We start from the raw sequence: 6,781 nt of genomic DNA, 5'->3' as shown, positions 1-6,781 counted from the left end.
CCCGCACTCGCGCTTAAGCGTAGTCACCTTTCTTCTGTTCTTCGAGCACCTTAGTTAGAAAGGGCCGACATTAGTGCTATGGCCGAGGAAACACGACCACATGAACCACGTAGAAATATTGAAAGAGGAAGCAAGAGAAGAATAGGAAGAGAGAAAAAGAGAGGAAAAATATAGCAATAAAAGTAGAAGCATTAGAAATAAATGCGTGGAAAACAATGAGGAACTGCAAAAAAGAGCGTGAAATAAAGAGACGTGAAAAAAGTAAAAAAAAACAAAGAGCAAGAGCTCTACTAATATCCGCACTTCTTTTTAATATTTCTGAAAATGTAGCCAACGCCATCATTTGCAATCGGGCGCTCTCGCGTTCAGTGTTCCGTATTAAAATTTGTTTGGTAGAATTATTGGTGCAAAGCACAAGCGGCTCTTTTTTTTCTTTCTTGTTCACCCTCATCTCAGCTTCTTAAGTGAATAGACTCAGGAAATCCGTGTTCTGGTCAAGTTATAGAACAAGCTGTCTGCTTGCATTAGGCGAGTGGAAAGCTTAGTGTTTTCGACAGCTTACTTTATTGCGCTTTGCCCACACTGAAGAGAAATAAACCGTTGTGGAATAAAATAGGAAGTAATGTGATATAAAGAGAAATACACACAAGCAATACAGAGGCTTTGCTCTTTTGAACTCTTCTGAGGGCATTTCCTCCGCAATTTCGTGAACTGCTTCGCATTTGCTCTGTCCACTTCCAAACGGCATAAAACAGAGCGCGAAGGCACGGTGCTGTTTTTAATGAAAATTATCACATAATAATGTTCTTTATTCGAAAGAGCTCGTCCATGGTTTTTATAAAGTTGTATGGTGGTGTAAGTGCCAGCCCCGGCGTAAAGCTTTTATGGCGGTATTTAGGGAACACGAACTTTTGATTTAAAAGTGCTAACTCAATTGCTTTCTTGAACTCTACCTTTCAAAACTTTTTTCCGGGACTCTGTTAGTTGCAGTTCGTAAGACGCACATGCGCTCAACAACACTGACGCACGCGCAAATAAGCACACAAAATACACCATAAGTTAGGTGTTTTTATATTGGCAGGTAACTCGAAGTAACTCTAGTTGCTTTTTGCATCAGAACTCGTTTTCGTATTTGGCAGTTGAAAATCATGCAAACAACTTCGTGTTAATGTATGTTTTGTTAGGCTGGCGTGACACTGTGTGATCAATATTGTAAACTAAGTTTTTCTTCTCTGAGCGACAAGCTGTGGTCAGTGCCGTAAGTTTGTGTAACCTATCTGTTACAATATGTTATTTAACACGGAAAACGACAATGAATTGTCCGTTGACCTTATCTTCATCGTTTCTAATTATGTTCTTTTACGTCTTCCTGGCTGTGTGATAGCAACAAGAGGTATGCACTTACAATATTACCACACGCGTTTATTGCTTCCTTTTGGTGTTGCGGCCGCGAGGGCGTCCACTTGAGAGGCCAGCGTTTGAAAGAATTTTATTTCTGAAAAAAGCATACATACACAGGAGACATTTATGTGTTACATTGTTTGTTCTCATGACATTGCTAATATATCTAAATATACATTTAAATGCCCAAGAGCTGTTTGTACCCGTAAACAGAAATTATAACGTGCATAAAAAAACTACGCTCAGGGGTACGTACAATTTATGAAAAAGAACAAAAACAACAATAAAAATCTGTATAAGAATAAATAAATACTTATACAATACTAAATGCAGGTTCAGTGAAATCACAAACACTGCCTACCTTCACAGTAATCAAGGCAAGGCATGGACACTTTGTTCTTTCCGAGAAGAATACATCGTGTTGACCACCGCAGGAGGAAAGCTTCCTCCCCCAGAATGAATAACTGTTCGTTCAGATGTGTTAACATCATGGTTCTTAAGCGATGTAGCAGAGGAAACATGGCCCTTTGAGGAAGTCTCCGCAGCCATGCCAGTCCCCTCCGCTTCCGCAATTGAAAAGCACCAATACATTTCACAAACTCGACAAAAATGTCTCTGTGCCGCGACTGCCATTGCATGCTGACTTGAAACATGCTGGTCACCAAACGCCAGAAAGTACGTGCCACAGGACTTTCGTGAAGTACATGATTTAGAGTTTCCGTCCGGCCGCATTGCGGACATGGGGCGGAGGGCGCCACACCCCACGCCGCAAGGCGGTCGGCCATTGGCAACGCCTGTCATTCTCTCAACCAAGTGAAGTCTGGGACTTCAGCGGGTAGGGTCGTAGTTTTCACGAACCAGCGTCAACTTTTGCGGCATTCACGCTGCACTTGTTTCGACGTCACAGACAGAATGCGTAGTTGTGGAATACGGCAGCTTTGTTTTTGTGACACCACTTGCACCATCCAATACGTCTGCAGCGGTTCTTAGTCGCGTTTTCACGATGAAAATTAGACACTAGAGTGCCAGTGGAACACTGATTCGTAGTTTGCTTGCCCGTATTAAAAGGTCTTACCACTTCTTTAAAAACAGAGCCTCAAAATAGAAAATCACTCACGCTGCCCACAACAAAAGCGCAGGAAATGCAGTTTTCTAGCAAAGTGAACCCGGAACTTTTGACTGAGATCATCACGTAGCTGGCGCCACGGTATGTCCCAGAGGCCATATGAAAGACCTAAGCTTGGTACCGGGGGAAGACGAAGAAGTGTGTTTTGAATAGGAGCTATCTCTGATAACTCCGGCGTATTTCAGTTGTAATTTAAGTCTGTTGATCAGTTTCCGCTGCTCCCTTGGAGGGGATGGAAGTAGACCACCCCGGGCGCCTGCCGGCACCAGCGGCGTCAGCGGCGACCGCCTCCAGGAAGCGGATGGGACAAGCGAGCGACAGCGATAGTGAAGATACTCATGCTTACTATCTCAGCAGTGAGGACTTCTCAGATCGGTTTCTAACCTGTGCTGAGCCGCAAGGCGAAGAGAAGGAACATGAGGACATTCTCATCCTCAACTATTCAAACTGTAAGTGAAGCGCCAAAATCGAACACTTATACCATCCTGTTTCTGCCTGCACTTCCACCGTCAGCATGAAACGCCTTAACAGACAGTCTGTGTCGAGGTCTCTGGAAACGCTCGTGCCAAATGAGATCACGGACATAAGAGTGAACGCCAGAAAGAATATACTGGCTGTGGACGTTTTGCACGCAAGTGCGTTGGGCGTTCTGCGCAGTGTAACTGACTTGGACGGCAACCAGGCGCGCTCTCATGTTCCCTTGGGATGTGATGTAGTAACCGGCGTGATCTACGACATTGATGTCACTATTTCCAATAAGGACTTACAACTTCGTGTTAAGTCAACAACTGATACTCCAATTGTTGATGTCACCCGGCTAGGCAAGTCTCTTTGTGTGAAGATTGCGTTTAAGAGCACATCACTCCCCTCTCATGTGAAGGCGGGGTACTTCAGACATTCTGTGCGGCCTTTCATTCCGAAGCCTCTCCAGTGCCGTAAATGCATGAAACTTGGACATGTGAGCAGCGTCTGCGAGAATTCGGTGGTATGCCACCGCTGCGCCGAGCACCATGAAGCGGATAAGTGCGTCGCAATTGTCAAGAAATGCTCTAATTGCAATGGATCCCATGAAGTCACATCGAAGGACTGCCCGCGGATTCAGAAGGAAATTGCCATCTTGAATGAGATGGTGCGCGATCACTTATCTCATCGAGAAGCCGCAGCTAAAGTCAGAAGGCGTCGTTCACGTCGACGTCGGTCTTCGAGGATGCCCGCTACCTCCTCGACACGTTTGCGTGATCCCTCATCAGTACCACCTCCTTTGCCTCCCAGACCACATGCCGTGGGAAAGGCTGTAAAGGACAAAGCCAGTGAGCATACCCTAACTGCGACAGAGTGGCCTGCACTTCAAAGGGAAGCAGCATCAAGCGAACCGAAGGAGCTTCATGACGGCCAGTCCGCGCTCCCGGTTCGAGATCTTTCCAACCAAGACAGGCAAGTGACTGCAATCGTCCCGGTTCGAGATCTTTCCAACCAAGACAGGCAAGTGGCTGCAATCGTGCAGTCATTAATTGCCACGATTCGCACGCTACTGAGCAGCATACAATCTCCGTCTGCTAAGAGTGCACTGCAAATACTGGATGCACTGAATCCAGTTCTTGCTAACTTCGTATAAGCACAATGGCTCAACAAAATCTCATCTTCCGCACTGAAGTTAAAAGTGCGTCGATTTTTCAGTGGAATGCCAGAGGCATGAAGTCCCGTATCTCGGACTTTCGCCAATTTGTTCGGGCCAATCAATTCCCTATACTTGTCATATGTGAAGCAAACGTATCAACGCCTTATAGATTGTCCGGTTATGAAGCTTTTTGTTCAGCCGCTTGCGAAGAACGAAGCAAAGTAATTGTTTACATTCGCACAGACTTGACTTATCTTTCGCACCCAATAAGTTCAAATGACGACAATCAGTACGTATGTCTTCGTGTGAAGAAGAATGCTGTTTCGTTCACGCTTATTGGTGGATATATATCTCCGTCATCGTGATTTGACTGCGACAGATTAAAAGGCATCCTAATGAGAACCGATGGGCCTTGGATCATCACCGGTGACTTCAGCGCCCATCACATGCTTTGGGGGAGCACTAGGATGAATGCCAGGGGCCGGAACATTGTTACATTCGCTTCCGATTACCACCTTTCCATCATGAACGATGGTGCCCCCCCATATCTGCGGGGTCTCACGTATGGCAGTTGCCTTGACCTGACATTAGTGTCACGGTGCTTCTCTCACAAAGTTAAGTGGTTTTGCGATATCGAGACTCATGGGAGTGATCACATACCCACCAACGTGACGATCGATCGTATCATAAAAATTTCTCTTCCGGTGTTGCAATTGGCACTGACTGGTCAATGTTTGCATCGCGTTTTGAGAACGCTTGCCAAGAAGGCCTCGCCTGCAGCCTGGAAAATACCATAGTGGAAGCTATGCAAGCGTCCAAATGTAAATTACCATTTTCGTCTAAAACAACACAGTTCGACATCGAACTGGAAAAATTACGAGCTATACGAAGGCGTGCTGAACGACGATACAGACGCACAAGATCAAATTACGATCTGAGGGAAGCAAGGCGGCTCCAAAAAAAGATTCTACGACGCATTTAAAAACTGAAGACCGAACGCTGGAAAGCATTCTGCGAATCTCTAGACCCTCATAAACCACTGTCATATACCTGGAGAACAGTTCGTGGTCTTCGCTCCTCTCCACAACAACGGCACCCTTTTAAAGCTTTGCCACTCCATCGCGGAAAAACAGAACTCGAGGTGGCTGAAGAATTTTTCACGAGAGTTGCCGGGAATATTATGAACGAGAGCATCGACGCCGTGATCGTTCCTGCGACGCGATTACCAGAAATGGACATTCCGTTCACCATGGAAGAACTGGAAGGTGCGTTAGTCGCTTCTAAGCGCATGTCATCGCCAGGTCCTAATGGTATTACTTATAGTGCGTTGGGACACCTTGAACAAAAAGCTAGAAAAGAACTTTTAACATGCTTAAACAACTCCTGGCTCAGCGGCAGTGTTCCCCGAGAATGGAAAATAAGTCGATTAATACCACTTTTAAAATCGGGAAAATCACCATTGGACTTGACAGCGTATCGCCCTATTGCCCTCGCAAGCTGCCTCGGAAAAGTGATGGAAAGAATGGTTCTATTTCGTCTCGAGTGGTACTTGGAACAATACACCAAATACCCTTCTTGCATGGAAGGCTTTCGTCGGGGCCGCTCCTCCATTGACTGTGTCCTTGACTTATCGACATTTGTTCAACAAGAAAAAAGTCGCAAGCGCATATCAGTGGCACTCTTTCTTGACGTGAAGCGTGCATATAATAATGTATCTCACGATGCCATCCTCACTTCTCTCGCAGCAATGGGCATTGGTGGACGAATGTTTCAATGGATAAAAGATTATATAACTGGCAGGGGTTTCTTTGTACAAACATATGAGGGTACAACTGCCCAACATTACACCTACTGCGGAGTACCTCAGGGAGGTGTTTTAAACCCCACATTGTTCAATGTGGCCCTCATCGGTCTGGTGAAGGTTCTGCCAAAGTCGGTGTGCCTATCCATATACGCCGATGATATTTGCCTCTGGAGTGCTGCAGTTACTCGCCCTCAGGTGCGTGCACGAATACAGCGGGCAGCAACCCTTACAACAGCCTATCTTCAGAAACAAGGCCTAACTATATCAACTGTGAAATGTGCGTTGATGACGTTTACACGCAAACCAATGACGCCATACCCTGTTTACATCAATGGGCAGAGTGTCAAATATGCAGGGACGCATCGTTTCCTGGGCATAATTATCGACAGAAGTCTTTCGTGGAGCCCACATTGTGCGTACTTGAAGAAGAGACTGCTATATATTGTGCATATCGTGAAATTCTTGTGCGGTAAAGCATGGGGAACTTCTGTGGCCTCCATGCTACAGCTGTACAGGGCCCTATTTCTGGGTCTATTGCGCTACAGCTTGCCGGTACTGACTAACACTTGCAAATCGAATACTCGTTCATTGGAGAGTTTGCAGGGTCAGGCACTGCGTATCTACCTAGGACTGCCCCGATGCGCTTCTACTTATGCCACAATCATGCTTGCCAAAGACCATCCGGTCAGGACATATATAGTTGTGGATTGCCTCAGAGCGCACATTCGACATGCTAGCCGTGTCCCCGACCACCACTTGGCCCTTCTACCTTCCGGAAGACCACGTGCTACGTTTTCAGACGTCATAGCCAAGTACCTAAACAGCATCCCAT

This window comes from Rhipicephalus microplus, chromosome 2 (genome assembly GCF_043290135.1).
Source record: "Rhipicephalus microplus isolate Deutch F79 chromosome 2, USDA_Rmic, whole genome shotgun sequence".
NCBI lineage: Eukaryota > Metazoa > Arthropoda > Arachnida > Ixodida > Ixodidae > Rhipicephalus > Rhipicephalus microplus.
The sequence above is the reverse complement of the archived record's forward strand: the minus strand, read 5'-3'. Positions refer to the sequence as shown.